The sequence below is a fragment of the Mya arenaria genome, chromosome 16, assembly GCF_026914265.1.
Source record: "Mya arenaria isolate MELC-2E11 chromosome 16, ASM2691426v1".
Classification (NCBI taxonomy): Eukaryota; Metazoa; Mollusca; class Bivalvia; order Myida; family Myidae; genus Mya; species Mya arenaria.
In genome coordinates this window covers 50885536-50908431 of record NC_069137.1, presented here as the reverse complement: position 1 = coordinate 50908431, position 22896 = coordinate 50885536, and the positions used below count along the sequence as shown (strand labels likewise).

At 36.6% G+C, this 22896-nt stretch overlaps 1 protein-coding gene across 3 annotated transcripts in view; it reads right to left on the bottom strand.

Annotated features, from left to right (window-relative positions):
* LOC128221149 (uncharacterized) overlaps positions 1 to 7461 on the bottom strand; it is a 23070-nt gene extending 15609 nt beyond the window's left edge. Inside the window, exon 1 of one of the 3 annotated variants that reach the window (XM_052929607.1) lies at positions 7430 to 7461. The gene's annotated coding sequence lies outside the window, so the exon portion shown is untranslated. Of the gene's footprint in view, positions 1 to 3902; positions 3952 to 7033; positions 7167 to 7429 lie in introns of those variants that run through there. The other 2 variants (XM_052929605.1, XM_052929606.1) reach the window with 2 other exon arrangements.
* Positions 7462 to 22896: the final 15435 nt, after the last annotated feature.

Genomic DNA, 22896 nt, shown 5'->3' with positions numbered 1-22896 from the left:
TCGTTCTTTTGGGATATCAGTATAACCACCATTTTCAATTTCTTAATCGTGAGAAGTAGTTATAAAAGATACATATATAAATCTCAATCTTCGGATATTTAAAACATCTACATATTTTTCGTATCTTAACGAACGCGAAATATGGGCACAATTTACTACTATTACTAACTAGACTATGTCAATCTTGTTTATTCATGTCATGCAATCTATTTGTAAACGACTCTTTGAAAAACCATTTCAGAACAAACGTTTTGGTTATCCCAAATATTACCAAATATATGAATAGTAGAAATGCACGATATTGTCTTATCCAATTGTTTCTACCATGTACGTGATCATAACACATCATAATATAGCATTTATTAACAAATCTATGCTCCGCCGTTTTAAATATTTTAAGTCAGTATTTATCATAACGTTTAAAAGATTCTATATACATTTTGGTATAGCCACATTCCCCTTAAACAGAGTTATTTGTTGTAACTCAGCACATATAAACCTTTTACATGCATGAATTTGAACCCTTTCGGGGTAATCATATTTTGCTCCATATAGGAGTTGTGAGCATTTTTTTGAACATGTTTGTGTCAGAAATTCTGAAATCAAATTCAACTGTTTTTGCAAACCGTATACAGTATCTGACAATAACGGTATGTCATCGGCAAACGTAATTCAAACAGACTCACAGTATTTGAGTGCAACTGTATATATATCATGTAATAAGTCGTTTGTTAAATCGCAAGTATTATTGAATAATTCGGCAGTAAAGGTAGTGCTCATTTGGTCTTGAAACTTTGCCGCTTGCTTTTTGGGTATATAGTCCGTTTTACGTTCTTCAATGTCAGTTTTGTTTATTACAGAGTCTAATATTAATTTACGTCTAATCTGCATATATATCGGAAAATGTTGCGATTCACATTCTCCCATCGATATTGAGGTCCGTTATTATAGATAACATATGTGTTCATCAAATGCAATAGTTAGGAACATTATATCCTATAAACGTTCAGTTGCCAACACCTTAATCGCAAACCCGTTCATATAATATGCACATGGAGTATGATTGACATATTTCTATCAGTTGCCTTCCAGCGGTATTAATTGCGTTATCGTTTTTATTTCGTATGATTGATCATTTAGAACGGGTTAGTCTTACCTGGACAGAATGTTTTAATTACCATTTTACAGAGTCAAAGCCAGCTGTTGCCTTTCGACATTGCTGAGGAGGACGTTCAGTCCTGCCAACATTGTTCACATTACAGGTAAATATACTTGTCTCGTTTGCATGTCTGATTGTTTTCAGAATATTGTTTGCACAGATTGAGACAATTTAACTCATTATACATCACGTCTGTCAAACATATAGCACCAGGGCAATATATTCGAGTATCAACCCGTACTATCACCCTCTGCCAAACTGTTACACACTGATGTCATGAAATTGACAATACGCTACAAATAAAACACGCCGCCATGTTGGAATTTATGTGAAAATTATTATTCATTAAACTGGCTTGGTTACCTTAAAACACATTCATTGTTTTGCCTGACTGCTATCGAACATATGAAATTTGCAATACGCTATAAATACGGGATTTACTGATAGTATTTTACGTAAAGTCCGAGCGCTTTGTTTTCCAGCAGACAATTGTTGCGAAACTGGCAGCAAGATTTGCATTAGTCAGTGAAATTAATTTATTGACATTAGAAACATAAAAATACTCAGATAATACATTTCATACTGGGAATTTGTTATCTTGATTTACCTGTGAATTTTTATCGTATACTTTAAAATACAAAAGTTTGTCGACAGTATTCACCTCAAACACTATCACCCTCAAGGCAGTCAATATTTATATAAAGTTAATTCCTGTAGATGTGTTAGGAGAGTGCTATTCAACTTATGATTTTGGTAAATGTACTCGTAGCTACGTCACTAGTGAAATATAGCTTTAAGTGGTCCCTCGGTGAAATATGTTACGATCTTATATTTTAACAATATTATGCAAAGTGTTTACTAAATTATCTGTTGTAGTATAACCAGTCCGAAAACCAGCATATGCTTCGTAATGACTGTCCCACTAGTATGATCATGTACATATTCATATATTATGTTTCAAAACAGCTTTTTTACAAGATGGGTCTTCTTTAACGCCTGTCTTCTGCAGTGGCATAGTATTTCTATATACTATAATACTATCTCTCCAAATATCAGGATATATACCCGTATTCAAAACCCTTTTAAATAATTTACGCATGACAATGGGTCTATCGCTAACGGGAAAAATACGGTCTTTGTTGAACAATGAGTATATTGTTGGCGGAGAGTTATCGTCTCACCGGCTAGACATCTTTTGTCATATTGAAAAAGTTATTATAGTTCCATTTAAATTATATCAGACAAATTCATTTTGAAATGGTTGTGAAATGGTTATGCGAAATATTATCTTAAATTACGGACAAGTCACTCGTAAGATTTCATAACTATTGCGCAATACCTAATTTCTGCAAAAAAAGTTGTAGTTATACCGTTTAGAAGTCAATTGAAATAGCTGCGCCACAAATTATAACGTCATTCAAAATGGTCACCGTGCATGCACATTTATATAAAAGACTCATTTACTATTTACATATCATAGAATAATATTTTCTAGAGCCATTGTTAAAATTCAACACCATCCATGCGGTTTGGAAACCAGGTACTTGATATATTTAAGTTTTTGAACCGTTGATCAAGTTCAAAATAAGTTCTATACTTTTCATACACTTTATAAACATATTTGTGAAAATTATCATCACCATCATTCTCAAAAAACATTGTTGAAATTTTAAAAGAAAACGCAAACCAGTATGTCGGTTGATCTTTCGGGTAGTCGTTAATTCGCTTCGTTTTCAAAGTCAGTAAGTTAAAGTCATGATAACGGTAAACTATTTTTGATAACGGCATGAATGTATAAGATAACAAGAGCGCTGCGGAGCGAGTTCGCACGATTTTTGTAGTGTGTTAAAATCAAAATGGGGACAGAGATATTAAACAACGATGCCGACGAGTTTGCCAACGCGGACGACAAAGACATCAAGGCATTAGTATTACCTCGACTGGGACAACATACGGGGTAAAAAGAGTTTGAGCAAGGAGCATTAATCATAAGTGGTAGGGTATCATAGACGGTTAATGATCCCTAAAGTTTAAGTGTTAGAAGCAGAAAACAAATGTCAATGTCACAGTTTATAGTGTTATAACCTGGATCTAGAACTTGAGGGCAACCATTGCCCAACCATTGGCTAAGTCAAGCTTTAATGTCAGTACAATCGTAGAAAAGTAAAAATAAAACATCACATTTACCACAATGCGGAAATCAGCCCGTCGTTTTATTCCCATACCCTCACAGAACTTTAAAATGCAATTCTTTTCAAATATACATCAGATACTATATTGCTAAATTTGTAATAGCGATTGCGGAAAAATTGCTCTTGTGAATCTAAATTTTCAAAATTTACACAGATATATACCCGTGTGTTAACGTCGGTCGATTGGACGAAGAGCTGATAAGCGGACAGAAACACAAAAATGTAAACAAACAGACGGACGAATCGGCATACGAGCTTACGTTTATAAGGGATACACTATTTCGAGTCACACGCAATTCCAAATGCTTAACATGCAAAAGATATTTGTGACCTGCGTAAAAACTTATCTTTAATTACGTGAAACCCCCCATTAAAAAGCATACATTTGAATTTAAACGTATACACTAATAAGTTAATATTGTCTTAAAATGCTTCTGCTTGTTAAGATTCATGCGCGAAAACTTCTGTAACAAGTTTTGTTTTCCATAGAAACGCTGCTAATACTAAATTAAAAGCAATCATACAATGTAAAAACAAATAATAACAGTTACCTGTGACTCTTGTTTTGCTTAAGCTCAATTGTGCACTGTCGTTAGTGCGCATTTCAGTAAGTTTAGGGGAATTTCAAGTTTCGATTTCAAACAAGGCGTTGATTATATTAACGTGATAAAGGAAATGGTTGTGGTTAGCTGTTTTTTCAAATGTTACATCATGAAGAACACAAATATTCTGCGAAAATGCAATAGATTGAGGCGATTTTTTAGGGGGGGGGGGGCTCTAGAGTTTAATTGATAAATTAATTGATAAATGTTGAAAGAGTAGGTCGGCCTGTAAAAATGCTGAAACGCCCAGTGATAGGTCTGCATTTGCATTTTCGAAGATTTTTTTTGTTCTTCTTTCGCTGTAAGATCCAAGGCGGTGATACCAACAGTAACTTATAAAGATATTTTTTATGCATGTGCAGTCTTACATAGATTCATTTCGACAATTTAGTTTCGGATTTGCTTAAAACTTGTCCTTCTAAACACGTTCATGGTGTCAATGTTTGACTGCATGAGTTGACTCTGTATTTCATTACGTATTATTATGAATTTATGTACACGTTTGTCAATTTTTTTTACAAAGTTAAGTTGTAAATGACATTCATCACATGCTTAGTTTACTGTGTATATATAACAGAACACATAGTATGTATATATTTAAAAGAAGAGACCACCTTCAGCTTAAAGAGTATCCAAACTTTGTCCAAACTATGTCCCATATGAATAACGATCACCTGACCTTTAAATGGTCCGTTCTGTTAGTATATTGACACATAATAAAAAGCATACTGATAATAACTTAACCCTATATATTGATTGAGTTTGTTTCTGTTACAGATGAGGAACTGTGGTGTGAATTATGATTATAAGTCAGGTGATGCCATACTAGTAATATAAACCTCAAGCTTTATAATCATTGCGAAACTTCAATCCCTATACCAGTATAGGTTTTCTATTTGTGAATAAGCGCCTTTAACAATATCTCATTTCAATATGATCGTCTGCTCTACACTATCGATCAGGACACAAAACGATATTGTTCAACAGATACGAGTAATTATGAATGGTTGACTTTTATATATCGACGAAAGTGTTTATGTGATTTATTTTTAATTACAAACACTAACCAATACAATATTCTGTGATAAGTATGCAAAGTTTAATCAAACATTGTATTTTATACGGAATAAATCTTCAAGTCATAATGGGGTATCTTTCGACGTTCACAACGTTACGTTTTAAAGTTGTTTTCAGACAAAGTTCATGACGATTGAAATGTACATAACACATCAGTGATACAAGACAGTCGTCCTTTCAAATGATTCGTTTAATTAAGCAGATCCGTTTGAATGCATTAACAGTATTCGTACCATATTTCTCAAATGAGGTCCATATTCCAGACGTAATCGTCATTTTTACTGATATTTTATTCAACATGTTTCTAATTGTTGATGAAGATACGAATGCTGATGATATTTAATTAAATGAACGCCAAGAACACCTATTAATATATTAACAACAACAATACCAACAAAACAAACACCGATTTCAAATCAAATGCCCCCCCCCCCTCCAAGCCACTCCATACAATAACATCGCAATGCGCCAATGCTACTATCAACTTGCTCACCAACCAACACGCTATTATTTTTCTTTAGTCAGAGATCTCAACCAGTCAAGTTGACAATAGAATAAATCAGTTTATTCGAAGTTTGTATTTTGGGTCCTTTTGAAAACCTACCTATTTCGTGAGATAAAAACATACGTATGCCAAGGGCAAAAGAGTCCAGATACAAAGCATGGAAATTCTTACAGTCAAATATGCATAATTTGTCCAAAATTTGGTTTAGGATCAATTAAATAGAAAGGTCGTAGTTATTGTATATTTCTTTCTACGTATTAAAACAAAATTTACAAAAACAGACGTAACCGAATTGGCTTCTTTACAAATACGTGCTTAACAGTGGTTATTTTTATAAACAAGTTCTTATATTTCATGGCTTATTCATACCAGGATGCATGAGTGGGGACGAAATGTAAACATTGTATTGATTGTCGTAAAGATATTTAATGTTTGGTTATGTAACTGAGATCATCTTTTCACAAATATTTTCCTATAGGCGTTTGATGTAATATTATGTTAATGTTAACTTATATGACACATTTTAGTTGCGTTCGAGAATGGCCATTTTTTTTATGATGATTGATGATGAATGATGATGACGAATGATGATGATGATGATGATGATGATGATGATGAATGATGACGAATGATGATGATGATGATGATAATGATGATGATAATGGTGACGAATGCTGATGCTGCTGCTGCTACTGCTGCTGCTGCTGCTGCTGATGATGATGATGATGATGATGACGACGGCGACGCCGACGAGGACGACGACGATGATGATAATGATGATGATGATGATGATGATGATGGATAATGATAGTATGCTTTCAGATTAACAAAACATTTCACTATGGTTTCATCATGAACAAATATAAGAAGCCTTCGATACTTATTATAGCTGTGCTATCTTTTAACACAATTTTATAGTCTGAAGAACATGGTTGATTGATAATAAAACGTTTTGGGATAAAATCTAATTTTTACACAAAACATTGAAACGCAAAGTTTAATTCGTTGAAGTTACAATAAAAAGGATAAAATGCTAACCTTTTTTGTTAAACATTGGAGTAGTTTAGGTGAGATTTTGTACGATAAGACACCATAGTAGTGTTTTTACATATTGCTACTGTAAAGTCACTTGAGCTTTACCATATCCTTAAATACACAACTAAATGCATATATGTTCAAAGTTTCCACGCGCCACATTGACTTGCAATTATATTAGCATAAAATATTTGTTTACAATACTAACAAAAAGCAAATATTATGATGAACAATGCCCTGTGCAACTCAGAAACGAAAGGTTAGCCTTATATAATACGCAAACCCTAGGTGAATAATAAATAACATTTAATCTGACACTGCTCAATAATAACAATGTCATTGTTTCAAATATAATTTGTTAAATAATATCTAATAATTTAGAAGCTGTAGTACCCAAAAGACGTGTTATGTTCGTTAATGAATCAACATGTAATAAAATATGACAAAATACAAACTGACATACCCTGCCATTGTGTTTTAATCTAATATCCGTATTGTTTAACTTATTGCTGTCACAGTATTATGATATAAGCACATTGCACAATCGAACCGTAAGAAAGAATGCATGCTCATGGATCTGTAAAATTGCTTCTATACAGGATATCATCGGTATAAAGACAAGCGACAACGCGTTTAAATATCGATATTTCAAAACAAATATTGACAAGTCGCAAGAGTTTAACACTCCTTAAACATGTTAACTCTTACCTACCCATATATGTGAAATTATATTCTTAAGACCTAAGATCAAAGAAGTTTGCCTTTTTATTCCAAATAAGAATGTTCCAGAACATACTATATCGACCCTCAAGAACTTTCTCTCAGGTTCCATAATAATAACACTGAAATAGAAACCTACTTCTTGAAAACTACTTGGAATGTTCGCAATACACTTGCAATTTCATACGTCTGTGGTACAGAAAATAAAATGTAAGTGCCGCGGCTGGTGGACATTTATCTTGCACGGCTTATTCAGTATCGGTTACGACAAAAAATGTGAGCTAGACAGCGATGTGAACAATGTGAAAACCACACAGAAAACCTGTCATAATACAACAGAATGATGTTGAAATGTGTGAAAACGGCGAAGGCTCTCGCAACTCTGACAGTATCTGACAGGACAATAATGCCGAATAGTTTGAATTTTTTGCTGAAGCAGTGATTCTTGAACTGTTGAAAGCCTTTTCTATTACAAACACAATGATGAAAATTTCTGACTGTTGACTATAAAAACATACAAACAATAATGCAACTAGGTTTGAATGATTTGTTGATGAATTATACTATTGTTTATTGTACTGTCGATAGCGTTCTCTGTTTAAAAAAATGATGAGAAAAGCATTTCTGACTGTTGATTTTGAACAAAAACGAATACAGATACAAACGAATGTTTTGACGTTGCTTACTTATATTGAACTTACAATGGGTGTCATAAAGGCTTTCAAAAGAAATTTTGCGATGTAAAGAAATAGAACTCACTAAGTTAACTCTTCACATACATACAAGTTCATTAAATCGCAGCATAAACGTAAAGTTGCGTCTCTTAGGGCGTTTTTGTTGATACCAAACCAGTTTCAGTTTTAGTTTCAATGGGCTCAGCAGTTTCAAAACCGGTTTTGATAGTTTGCTTGCAGTAACAAATACGTGGTTTTGCGTACATTTTAAACAGCATGGCGGAGCTACTGCATGCAGCCATTATTTCTAATTATTAATATTACCTTTTTCATTTATCTCATTTGCCCATTGTAAGGCATTGTTATAAAAAAGATTGAGTTTCAACAAACGTGGTTGATCACTTTCCGCCATGTTGTTTTAAAAATTTCGGATGGAACGAATCGATGAAACCGCCTCCGGTAGGGTTTTCGATAGTTTCAAAAACCGGTTTCGGTTTTCGTTTAAAAAGCTATTAAACTGGTTTTGGTTTTATTTTAAACTGTTACAACAAATGCACAGTTTGTGAAACCGATCTTAAACCGAAACCAGTTTATTAACAACAAAATCGCCCTTAGTTTAAATATTTCAATTAATTAGGCGATTATTCATTGAGTGCGTTAATATTACAAACTGACATTATGGTTGTGACCTAACTAATGTTAGGGTAAATTGACGTAATCACGTATTTTAAAATACATGTATACAAAATGCAAACAAGATCAAAGTGGCATTTGGTTTGGTATCGGGATTGACAAATTACACGTGTGTGTTGCCATTGATATCAGAAATGAAGCATTTCACGACATGCCCCTTTTCCTCCGTCAATGTAAATGACATTGCACATAATGTTAGCCATCCATGTTTCCATGACATTTTGGAATAATAATAATAATAATAATAATAATAATAATAATAATAATAATAATAATAATTATTATTATTATTATTATTATTATTATTATTATTATTATTATTATTATTTTCGTATGCAAATAATTTGATTTATTGCATGAAAATAAATTACTGTGTTACGTTCTATATTTTATTGTGAGTTAACTTCCTAGATACGCGTAAACAATGACGTAACTAACTTTGCCTGGAACTCTGGGAAGAAGTTATGTCGTAACTTCCGCTTCCTTTTTACGGAATCATTTAACGAGACGTAGCCTACTGAACTTCTCTACTATTTATCCTGTATAATCAGTTTAACAAAGAATATATAAGATGACAGGGCGAGGGAAGGCAGTACGAAAGAGACGATCAGAGGCTTGGGATGAAAATATTCATGTTATTATTCGCTGATTACGCGGTAGATTTTGCAAATGATCCTAAAACCTTACATTCAATGTTAGATGACATCGAAAGATACTGTAACACGTGGAGTTTGCGTCTCAATGTTAATGAAACAAAAGTGATGATTTTTGAAAATGGTCGCCATACGTTATATGACTTTAATTTTTATAACTCTAAGATCGATGTTGTCTCTTCATTCAAATATTTGGGTGTACATCTTTTTAAAAATGGAAACTGGAATCGCACTCAACGAAGAGTCGCCCAACATGCATCGTTTTCACTCCATATTTTATTCGTCGTTTACAATAATCTGGACCTTCCAGTTAGTAATAGGGTTGAATTGTTCGACTCGCTTGTCTTACCAACACTAAATTATTGTGAACTTGGTCGAATACCGATGTCAATACACAGAAAAATACTACTAATAAAGTACTTGATAAGATTAATTACTTTAAAGAGAACTTAATATATAAAACATATAATATGCTAAAAAAAGATACTTATAACGAACTTAACTATAAGGGATGTAACTGGGCATTCAGAGTTAAACAGATTCTCTATGAACACGGGCTTGGCTATTTCTGGGAGAACCAGTTTAATATGTTTATCGATTTTAGTGTTATAAAACAGCGTATACTAGATAATTATCATCAAAGCTGGTATTCATCTATAAATAACTCAGGGCGTCTTGAAACATATTGTCTTTTTAAACATACATTTCGGATAGAAAATTACCTGTATGATGTAAAAGAATCAAAACTTAGAAAAAGAAATGTCAAAATTTAGAGTTTCATCACATGATCTACAAATTGAACGTGGTAGATACGTTAATACACCTAGATCTTAAAGATTATGCATCTACTGCAACCAAAGAATGATTTTAAATGAATATCACTTTTTACTAATATGTCCGAAATACGCAGACTTAAGAGCCAAATATATTAAAAGATATTACTACACGTGGCCAGCAAAGCAAAATTTTATTAATTTGTTATCTAACAATTCAAACAAATCTCTAATTAACCTATCAAAATTTATTTACTATGCAAACATCTTAAGAAACTAATAAGTATGTTGTTGTTTGTATCCATAAACAAATGTTTTGCTCTTCTGTTAAAACAATTTGTGTCTAAATCCATACCTTGCACATGTATGTATTTTGTATTTGCTATAAACATGTCTGATATGTTTAATGCAATAAAATGTTGAATTGAATTGAATTGGCATTATGACAAAATATATTCTAATAGCAATTAAAAGGACAAAGGACTTTATCTAAAGAATAGGTATACATTTCAGGCGTTAATGTAAGAAACAAGGGCGTTGTTAAAACTCGGAGCATAATGCGTAACTTAAACTAGTTGGTCGTCGGTATTTCTTTATATTTTCATGTCGTATTCGGTTTGACTAGTACAGTAGATATTAGGTATTATTGTCAACAGAATAATTAAGGTAAGGAGTTGCTCTAATTATTGGTCTATTCATTGTTACATATTTGTGTTGATAAATGTTATCTGATTTTTGAAGTGACTTTACAACTCAAATGAGACGTTCGTCTAGCGTTAAGATCAAAAACGCTAAGTGGTTTGTATTAGGAGATAATCATGCATGTAAAACTTTTAAAAGATTGTAAATATTGACAAACTTATTGGGATATATTCAGTCGTAATTCAGTAAATGTGAGGTGATAAGGGATTTAAATGATTATAAATCAAATGCTTGTCTGTGTACGAGAACTGGTTTGTGGGTTCGCATCTTTGATTGAAAACAATATTTCATTTCACTTTTAAATCGATTGCTTTTCCCGAACCGTTGTATACCCTTTGGTGAAACGCTCAAATTATTACCATGAGTTGGCCGTTTTCTTTATAATGTTGGTTGCTGCTGCTTGTGCAACTGCTGCTGTGATGGTGGTGATGATGATGATGATGATGAGGAGGAGGAGGAGGAGGAGGAGGGGGAGGAGCATGATGATGATGATGATGATGATAATGATGCTGCTTGTGCAACCGCTGCTGTGATAATGATGATGATGATAATGATGATGATGATGATGATGATGATGATGATGATGAGAAGGAGGAGGAGGAGGAGGAGGAGGAGCATTATGATGCTGATGATGCTGTTGCTTCTGCTACTGCTTCTGCTACTGCTGCTGCTGCTGCTGCTGCTGCTGATGATGATGATGATGATGATGATGATGATGATGGTGGTGTCATTTGATGACATTTGTTCATGAAGTCGCACAGAAAAAATGCCAACGTAAGAAAAAAAAAACGAAAATGCATGGTCATGTTCATGTTCAAAAAATGGCGAGTCAAATATTGCCTTCAAGCGAAGAGTATCTTAATTGTTTTCATCTTTTGAATTTCTCTGTGCGAAGCCTGTTTTCAAGTGTTGATATTTATAATTAATCTGACAACAGATTATAGGTTTGCACTTAATTCCATTTGATTGGTAGAAACCCGAACTGGTATCCTTTCTGAGTGGTAATAAGAAGGTACCATGCTTGTTTATTGCCTTTATAATACTAAACCTGTAATGAAAACAGCATACTTTTTATAGTTACAAGAAACGTAGCTTGACTGTCAATCCAGGGATTGCATGGTTTATCTCTCAACTCAATACCAATAAAACATTCGTTTTTCGGGAGAGATCTTAAACGGTGTTTTCTTGTGATAGTGATATCTACTAGTGTACGTGAAGACCCATACTAGCTCCAACTATATCTGCATTATGTCTGCATGCTCTGGCCAACAACATAGAAAATCCATTTCCTTCTGAAACTTGCATGCTCTGGCCAACAACATAGAAAATCCATTTCCTTCTGAAACTAATCTATTTTTCACCTAGAATAATAAAACTTTATACATCTTTTTGAGAAAATAAAACAAACTAATAGAAGCCTACGAGCGTGTTCGAGATTTTCTTCCCAATTGATAACAAAAGTCTGTTAAGATTTCACGATACAAACGGGAACAACTTCATTGTTTAAATGTGTGTCTGATAGTTAGTTTTATTATATGTTATATCCTTGAAACACGAGATGTTAATTAGAAAATCAGAAAACAATGCATTTTAAGAAACATGTATGATATATCGGCCAACTTGGTATTAAAAGATTACTAATTGGGTAACATTATGGTACTTGGCATACGTACTGGGTTAAGTTGTGATGCCGGAAGTACAATTTAGTAACAGCGTAGTACCGACATACCATTATATTCAATAATACATGTTAGATAACATCGTGGTTCAGAAAGTACATGTTGGGAAAAATCGTGATACCGATAGTACATATTTGGCAACATCGTTGTGCCGAAAGTACATGTTTGGCAACATCTTAGTGCCTTAAGTACATGCCGGCAACCTCGTGGTACCGATAGTACGTGCTGGGTAACATCGTGGTACAGATAGTACATGCTGGGTAACATTGTGGTACCGACAGTACATGCTGGGTAACATTGTGGTACAGATAGTACATGCTGGGTAACATCGTGGTACAGATAGTACATGCTGGGTAACATCGTGGTACAGATAGTACATGCTGGGCAACATCGTGGTACAGAGAGTACATGCTGGGTAACATTGTGGTACAGATAGTACATGCTGGGTAACATCGTGGTACAGATAGTACATGCTGGGTAACATTGTGGTACAGATAGTACATGCTGGGTAACATCGTGGTACAGATAGTACATGCTGGGTAACATCGTGGTACAGATAGTACATGCTGGGTAACATTGTGGTACAGATAGTACATGCTGGGTAACATTGTGGTACAGATAGTACATGCTGGGTAACATCGTGGTACAGATAGTACATGCTGGGTAACATCGTGGTACAGATAGTACATGCTGGGTAACATTGTGGTACAGATAGTACATGCTGGGTAACATCGTGGTACAGATAGTACATGCTGGGTAACATCGTGGTACAGATAGTACATGCTGGGCAACATCGTGGTATAGATAGTACATGCTAGGCAACATCGTGGTATAGATAGTACATGCTTGGTAACATCGTGGTACCGATAGTACATGCTGGGCAACATCGTGGTATAGATAGTACATGCTGGGCAACATCGTGGTATAGATAGTACATGCTGGGCAACATCGTGGTATAGATAGTACATGCTGGGCAACATCGTGGTATAGATAGTACATGCTGGGCAACATCGTGGTACAGATAGTACATGCTGGGCAACATCGTGGTACCGATAGTACATGCTGGGTAACATCGTGGTACAGATAGTACATGCTGGGCAACATCGTGGTACCGATAGTACATGCTGGGTAACATTGTGGTACAGATAGTACATGCTGGGCAACATCGTGGTACAGATAGTACATGCTGGGCAACATCGTGGTACCGATAGTACATGCTGGGCAACATCGTGGTATAGATAGTACATGCTTGGTAACATCGTGGTACCGATAGTACATGCTGGGCAACATCGTGGTATAGATAGTACATGCTGGGTAACATCGTGGTATAGATAGTACATGCTGGGTAACATTGTGGTACAGATAGTACATGCTGGGCAACATCGTGGTATAGATAGTACATGCTGGGTAACATCGTGGTACCGATAGTACATGCTGGGCAACATCGTGGTACCGATAGTACATGCTGGGTAACATCGTGGTACAGAGAGTACATGCTGGGTAACATTGTGGTACAGATAGTACATGCTGGGTAACATCGTGGTACCGATAGTACATGCTGGGTAACATTGTGGTACAGATAGTACATGCTGGGTAACATCGTGGTACAGATAGTACATGCTGGGTAACATTGTGGTACAGATAGTACATGCTGGGCAACATCGTGGTACAGATAGTACATGCTGGGCAACATCGTGGTACCGATAGTACATGCTGGGCAACATCGTGGTACCGATAGTACATGCTGGGCAACATCGTGGTACAGAGAGTACATGCTGGGTAACATCGTGGTACCGATAGTACATGCTGGGCAACATCGTGGTACCGATAGTACATGCTGGGCAACATCGTGGTACCGATAGTACATGCTGGGCAACATCGTGGTACCGATAGTACATGCTGGGCAACATTGTGGTACCGATAGTACATGCTGGGCAACATCGTGGTACCGATAGTACAAGCTGGGCAACATCGTGGTACAGAGAGTACATGCTGGGTAACATCGTGGTACCGATAGTACATGCTGGGCAACATTGTGGTAACGATAGTACATGCTGGGCAACATCGTGGTACCGATAGTACATGCTGGGCAACATCGAGGTACCGATAGTACATGCTGGGCAACATCGTGGTACAGAGAGTACATGCTGGGTAACATTGTGGTACCGATAGTACATGCTGGGTAACATTGTGGTACAGATAGTACATGCTGGGTAACATCGTGGTACCGACAGTACATGCTGGGTAACATTGTGGTACAGATAGTACATGCTGGGTAACATCGTGGTACAGATAGTACATGCTGGGCAACATCGTGGTACAGAGAGTACATGCTGGGTAACATCGTGGTACAGATAGTACATGCTGGGTAACATTGTGGTACAGATAGTACATGCTGGGCAACATCGTGGTACAGAGAGTACATGCTGGGTAACATCGTGGTACAGATAGTACATGCTGGGTAACATTGTGGTACAGATAGTACATGCTGGGTAACATTGTGGTACCGATAGTACATGCTGGGTAACATTGTGGTACAGATAGTACATGCTGGGTAACATCGTGGTACCGATAGTACATGCTGGGCAACATCGTGGTACAGAGAGTACATGCTGGGCAACATCGTGGTACCGATAGTACATGCTGGGTAACATTGTTGTACAGATAGTACATGCTTGGTAACATCGTGGTACCGATAGTACATGCTGGGCAACATCGTGGTACCGATAGTACATGCTGGGTAACATCGTGGTACCGACAGTACATGCTGGGTAACATTGTTGTACAGATAGTACATGCTTGGTAACATCGTGGTACCGATAGTACATGCTGGGTAACATCGTGGTACCGATAGTACATGCTGGGCAACATCGTGGTACCGATAGTACATGCTGGGTAACATCGTGGTACCGATAGTACATGCTGGGTAACATCGTGGTACCGATAGTACATGCTGGGTAACATCGTGGTACCGATAGTACATGCTGGGTAACATCGTGGTACCGATAGTACATGCTGGGTAACATCGTGGTACCGATAGTACATGCTGGGTAACATCGTGGTACCGATAGTACATGCTGGGTAACATCGTGGTATAGATAGTACATGCTTGGTAACATCGTGGTACCGATAGTACATGCTGGGCAACATCGTGGTATAGATAGTACATGCTGGGTAACATCGTGGTATAGATAGTACATGCTTGGTAACATCGTGGTACCGATAGTACATGCTGGGCAACATCGTGGTATAGATAGTACATGCTGGGTAACATCGTGGTACAGATAGTACATGCTGGGCAACATCGTGGTACAGATAGTACATGCTGGGTAACATCGTGGTACCAATAGTACATGCTGGGTAACATCGTGGTACAGATAGTACATGTTGGGTAACATCGTGGTACAGATAGTACATGCTGGGTAACATTGTGGTACCGATAGTACATGCTGGGTAACATCGTGGTACAGATAGTACATGCTGGGTAACATCGTGGTACCGATAGTACATGTTGGGTAACATCGTGGTACAGATAGTACATGCTGTGTAACATCGTGGTACAGAGAGTACATGCTGGGTAACATCGTGGTACCGATAGTACATGCTGGGTAACATCGTGGTACAGATAGTACATGCTGGGTAACATCGTGGTACAGATAGTACATGCTGGGTAACATCGTGGTACAGATAGTACATGCTGGGCAACATCGTGGTACCGATAGTACATGCTGGGTAACATTGTGGTACAGATAGTACATGCTGGGTAACATCGTGGTACAGATAGTACATGCTTGGTGACATCGTGGTACAGAGGGTACATGCTAGGTAACATTGTGGTACCGATAGTACATGCTGGGTAACATTGTGGTATAGATAGTACATGCTGGGTAACATCGTGGTACCGATAGTACATGCTGGATAACATTGTGGTACCGATAGTACATGCTGGGTAACATTGTGGTACCGATAGTACATGCTGGGTAACATCGTGGTACCGATAGTACATGCTGGATAACATTGTGGTACCGATAGTACATGCTGGGAAACATTGTGGTACAGATAGTACATGCTGGATAACATTGTGGTACAGATAGTACATGCTGGGTAACATTGTGGTACAGATAGTACATGCTGGGTAACATTGTGGTACCGATAGTACACGCGGGGTAACCTGTTGTATAGATAGTACATGCTGGGTAACATTGTGGTACCGATAGTACATGCTGGGTAACATTGTGGTACAGATAGTACATGCTGGGTAACATTGTGGTACCGATAGTACATGCTGGGTAACATTGTGGTACCGAAAGTACATGCTGGGTAACATTGTGGTACCGAAAGTACATGCTGGGTAACATTGTGGTACCGATAGTACATGCTGGGTAAAATTGTGGTACCGATAGTACATGCTGGGTAACATTGTGGTACCGACAGTACATGCTGGGTAACATCGTGGTACAGATAGTACATGCTGGGTAACATTGTGGTACAGATAGTACATGCTGGGTAACATTGTGGTACCGATAGTACATGCTGGGTAACATTGTGGTACCGATAGTACATGCTGGGTAACATTGTGGTACCGATAGTACATGCTGGGTAACATTGTGGTACAGATAGTACATGCTGGGTAACATCGTGGTACAGAGAGTACATGCTGGGTAACATCGTGGTACCGATAGTACATGCTGGGTAACATCGTGGTACAGATAGTACATGCTGGGTAACATTGTGGTACCGATAGTACATGCTGGGTAACATTGTGGTACCGAGAGTACATGCTAGGTAACATTGTGGTACCGATAGTACGTGCTGGGTAACATCGTGGTACCGATAGTACATGCTGGGTAACATCGTGGTACCGACAGTACATGCTGGGTAACATTGTGGTACCGACAGTACATGCTGGGTAACATCGTGGTACCGATAGTACATGCTGGGTAACATCGTGGTACCGATAGTACATGCTGGGTAACATCGTGGTACAGATAGTACATGCTTGGTAACATCGTGGTACCGATAGTACATGCTGGGTAATATTGTGGTACAGAGAGTACATGCTGGGTAACATCGTGGTACAGAGAGTACATGCTGGGTAACATTGTTGTACATATAGTACATGCTTGGTAACATCGTGGTACCGATAGTACATGCTGGATAACATCGTGGTACAGATAGTACATGCTGGGTAACATCGTGGTACAGATAGTACATGCTGGGTAACATCGTGGTACAGGTAGTACATGCTGGGTAACATCGTGGTACAGGTAGTACATGCTGGGTAACATTGTGGTACAGATAGTACATGCTGGGTAACATTGTGGTACAGATAGTACATGCTGGGTAACATTGTGGTACCGACAGTACATGCTGGGTACCATCGTGGTACAGAGAGTACATGCTGGGTAACATTGTGGTACAGATAGTATATGCTGGGTAACATCGTGGTACAGATAGTATATGCTGGGTAACATCGTGGTACCGATAGTACATGCTGGGTAACATCGTGGTACAGATAGTACATGCTGGGTAACATCGTGGTACAGATAGTACATGCTGGGTAACATCGTGGTACAGATAGTACATGCTGGGTAACATCGTGGTACCGATAGTACATGCTTGGTAACATCGTGGTACCGATAGTACATGCTGGGTAACATCGTGGTACAGAGAGTACATGCTGGGTAACATCGTGGTACAGATAGTATATGCTGGGTAACATCGTGGTACCGATAGTACATGCTGGGTAACATTGTGGTACAGATAGTACATGCTGGATAACATCGTGGTACAGATAGTACATGCTGTGTAACATTGTGGTACAGATAGTACATGCTTGGTAACATCGTGGTACCGATAGTATTAATTTATATTTGGCATTATCGATGTGCCGGAATTTCATGTTTGGCAACATCGCGATACCGATAGTACATATTCGGCATCATCGTTGTGCTGAAAGTACTTGTTTGGCAACATCGTGGTGCAGATAATACATGGTTACATCATGGTTTCGATGGTACATGTTTGGCAACCCTGGTACTGAAAGTACTTAATGTCATGACTTAGAATGGTATATTAATATCGGCTCTCTGTTAGAAATGCTGTTCAACACAAGTGTATCCATATTATGAAAGGGTAACATCGTAAGTTTACCTTCATCATTTTTTGGAACATGTGAAAAGGCTACTCTGGTCGTCCATATTTTGCGAGTTCTGTCACTCTTAAAAAAGTAAGAAGATGAAGAAAACACATTTAGCTCGGTCCGCATCAATTTGAATCTTCAATCAAAATTGGTTATGATAAAAGGGAAACGACTAATGAAGGACATGTTTTTATACTGAAACAGTTAAATACATATCAATTTGGTATACAAGATGTAAACTGAAGTACAGCAAGCCGATATTAAAGTAATAACTTGTGTATTATAAAACTAATGTCAAGGTAAAAGCTGTTTGAACATTTTTGTTCGCTTATGAAATTGCATCACTGAGCAATTAATTAATATGGCAATACGCATTGAAATAAAAAATAAAATAGTTTGGCCATTATCAGTTTCGCTGCCCGAACCGAGTATTGATGAACTTATTGCGGCCCGCCTGTGCAACGTTGACAAATGACATCTTTTGTCTTAAAATCAAAATGGCTATGTGCGAAATCACATTATATTTTTCACTATTACCGATATCAATTTTAAAGGGAGGCAAACACGAACGAAGTTGAAAATATCATTATAGTAACAGATAACAGGTTAGTATGAGGGTTTTGTTTCTTATTCAGTCATGATGTATTTTCTTCAAATTTGTACACTCCACATCAACAATTCGATGTATTAACAGAAAGCTGTTTTACTTTCTACGAGTTCATTTATATCAATTATAATTATGACATTAAAAACATGAAAAGGAAGTGAATCAGTGTATCGTAGAGAACATTTTTCATTGCAACGGTAACAGTCTTAATGTTACTGACGAATGGACTCGACGGGGGATGATGATACACAATGTCTTTAAAGATAGGGATTTAGGTAAACTTTTAAAAGATTAAGTAAACCAAAACGGAAAAAAAACTTCCAGATCGTTGCGTGAAATTTCATGCTCATATATGTGTGAGTACGTACAGGCTCATATGAGTCACTCTGGTCAATAATCCCACAACGACCCGGCTCCGAAAGACGGCAATGCTTAGTTCGACTAATGGAACACTATTGTGGGAGATACATCAACATACATGTGGAGCTTGAAATTGTATTAAAACAAATTCGATTACAAACACTCTAATCCAAAACATTTTAAGTGTTCATAATAATATCCGGTACATTCGTGGTTATTCCCGGTACTGCATGCACGCATGCGCTCTCGCGTTCCTTCGCCACACGTGACTGAGCATGCGCCTTCGACCCAGCTTGACCATTCTGTAAATTTCAAAAACGCGTTATCATGATTGTGTACAATGAATTGTTGACCAGGCATTGTATGACCTTGTGTGTGATTGTATGTGTTTGTAAATATGATATAACCTTTTTGTGACTCTAAATGAGCTCATGCTTTGTTTTAACTAGTAAGCAAATACGTGTATGTTTATATTCACTTTCATATTAACCATCATACAGGCTGATGTATGGGTAACTTGGTTGACATTTTCTTTTTTGTTCCTATTGTTTAAGAAATTTCTAAAAATGCTGTATAAAATACAAATATCATTTTAAACGTATTATATTGTAATGTATTGATTGATTGTGTGCGTCTATTCTTTATTAGTATTTTCATTTGTTAAATGTAACGATAAGCTGTTTATGCTTTAGTCATTAATATATTTTCTGTTATGTTTGCTCTGTTATGCATTATTGTGGTACCTCTCTTAATTGACGAGAGAGCCTGCTGTACTCATGAAACACATTAATCGCATTTTCTTATTCATATCGTGCTTAATACATATGTGAGAAAACGAAAGGGAGCTGTATACAGTTGAACACCGCTATTTCGAACATTGTTTATTCGAACATATTCCTATTTCGAAATGATCTTTCGGTTTCGAATTGTATTCCTTCTTTGCAAAACTAAATTTTTTAATCAATTATTCGAAATCGCTTTTCCGAAAAAATGCTATTTTGATCTCGATCAACTCATAGTTGTCCACACCATACTGCGAATGCACTCGGGCATCGACACTGAGGTAACAATGGAACACAATTAGCGCTTGTATAAAAAAGAGCCAATGATACTTCCGATATAGTAAAAATAGCGTCCATTATGATAAAAATAAAGTATGACTCATTATTTTACCTTTTACTCGGGCATAACATTGGATCTTTTTGATATACAGCTCCTAAACGAGCTTGAGCCAAGTTGTCGAAACCGTGATATAATAATGTATTTACCCGCGCAGGGTCCTAGTGAACACTCGTGCGACTCTGTTGCGTCACCAGGGCACGTGACCCTACCACATGACCTGATCCTAGTTATTGTTCCCAGCCCGCAGGATGTAGAACATGGGGACCATCCTTGCCAGTTTCGCCAACCATCCACTATTATGATAAAGCCACATTAAAATATACAATCGGAAATAGCACAGTCCTTAGTAGTGTTAAACATAATAAAATATGTTGTGTTGTTATATATAAACTGTGTTGTTTATGGAGTTTTGTGCTGTTGTTCCATGTTTCTTGTTTGTGATGTTTAGTTTTTGTGTTCTATGTCTTTGGTGTTTACCCTGTGTCATTTAACGGTTTTTCTGTTGATAATATTGGCTGCTGAGCCTGTTTCTGTAATTTTTCATATAAATATTGTTATTTCTCATCCAAAAGTATTATCTTTAAACACTGAGACATATCAATGTATCAGACACCATGTAGCAATTTTATAAAACGAATTTTAAATATATTAGGCACGTCGCTAAACATACTAACCATTGTGGCAAATGTAAATGTAGAAAAAAAAACAATTGCAAAAGAATGAATTTATCGAACCTTTCGAAAGAATGTATACTCTCTCATGATTAATTCCAAATTTATTATATGACAAGTGTTGAGCAAATTGTTATAAAAATAGCAATGTAAATTGGAATTATATACTCCTGAACCTAAAAAGTCTTAATTTACTTTTTCTTACGATTTTTCAAAATTCTGATTCATACAAATCTAATGTAATAAGTTTTCAGTAAAATGTCAATTACGTGAAATTATTGTTGATGTTGTTAATTCTGTTGTTGTTGTTGATGATGATTTTGTTGCTGCTGTTGTTGATGCTACTGTAGTAGTTGCTGTTGTCATTGGTGATGATGTTGAAGTCGTTGGAGGTCGATTTGTTGTTGGGAAAGCAGTCGCACCAGTGCACGTGCGCCCCGGGTCAATCTGAATCGTTAAAAGGTACACTCCACCATAGGTATCAGTTTTGCCTTTGTTATATTCTGTACTAATTAAAATGCTAATAACTGAAGTTCTTATATCAAACATTTAGGCTATATTACCTTTTATTACACAGTCCAATTGTTTAGTGAAAAACGTCTTTCATCACATAGCAAAAATACATATGATCTTACCATATTTCATGTATGTCAGTACGACCAACTTCGTATGTGGAAGAATTTCTAATTTGTGCAGACATTTAAGGATTGACTCTTATATTTTGTGCGTTCATGCAGTATGAACGCTCGGCCGCGATTTTGCAAATCCATAAAGCGCGCTATGAACATCAAAAAAGTCATAACAAGTAGATAGAAAGTTTTTTTTTCTACTTCGTTGAACTTAAATTATAGTTTCATACAACCTCAATATCATCCAGTGCTATATAACAATTGTCCGTTGTAATGACATGCGCAGTGAACACCACTGTCAGGTTGTCTGTAACCATTCCATCAACGCAGAATTGCTGATATGTATAGTAACTGGACGGCCCTTTGAATAGAAATATGTTAGAGTTTATTATAATTATAGTTATCGGTAAAAAGCAAGGCAAAGCCTATGCTGTAATTATTTGTTTTAATAAGTTATGTATCAATACTCCTGTTCGCACTCTTAATATTGAATTATCTTGATCTGTCTGTGATGTTTATACGTTTGTTTCTCTAGTTAACTGTCATGTGTGCCCTTGCCTTGTGCGTCTTGGTAGTTTTCAATGTTTGACTATTGGGCCTGTCCCTGCAGGTTTTATTGTATAATTTATGTGTTAATGTTTGTAATAATTGATACTTGTAAAGACAATTGTGTGGTTATGATCAGACAAGCATCAAGAAATATTGGGGTCCAATAAACTCGTGCTTTACTGACAGTTCCGAGGTAATATCATCTGTTATCGATAACGTAAAAGTTATGATGGTTCGTGTGCGGTATATTTGTAGTTAAAGTGTGTATGTGATTTGCATCTAAAGAGGGTTTATATATTATTGTTGTTTTTTTAATAAATGGGCTTGTCCCTGTAGTTTCCATCGTATTATT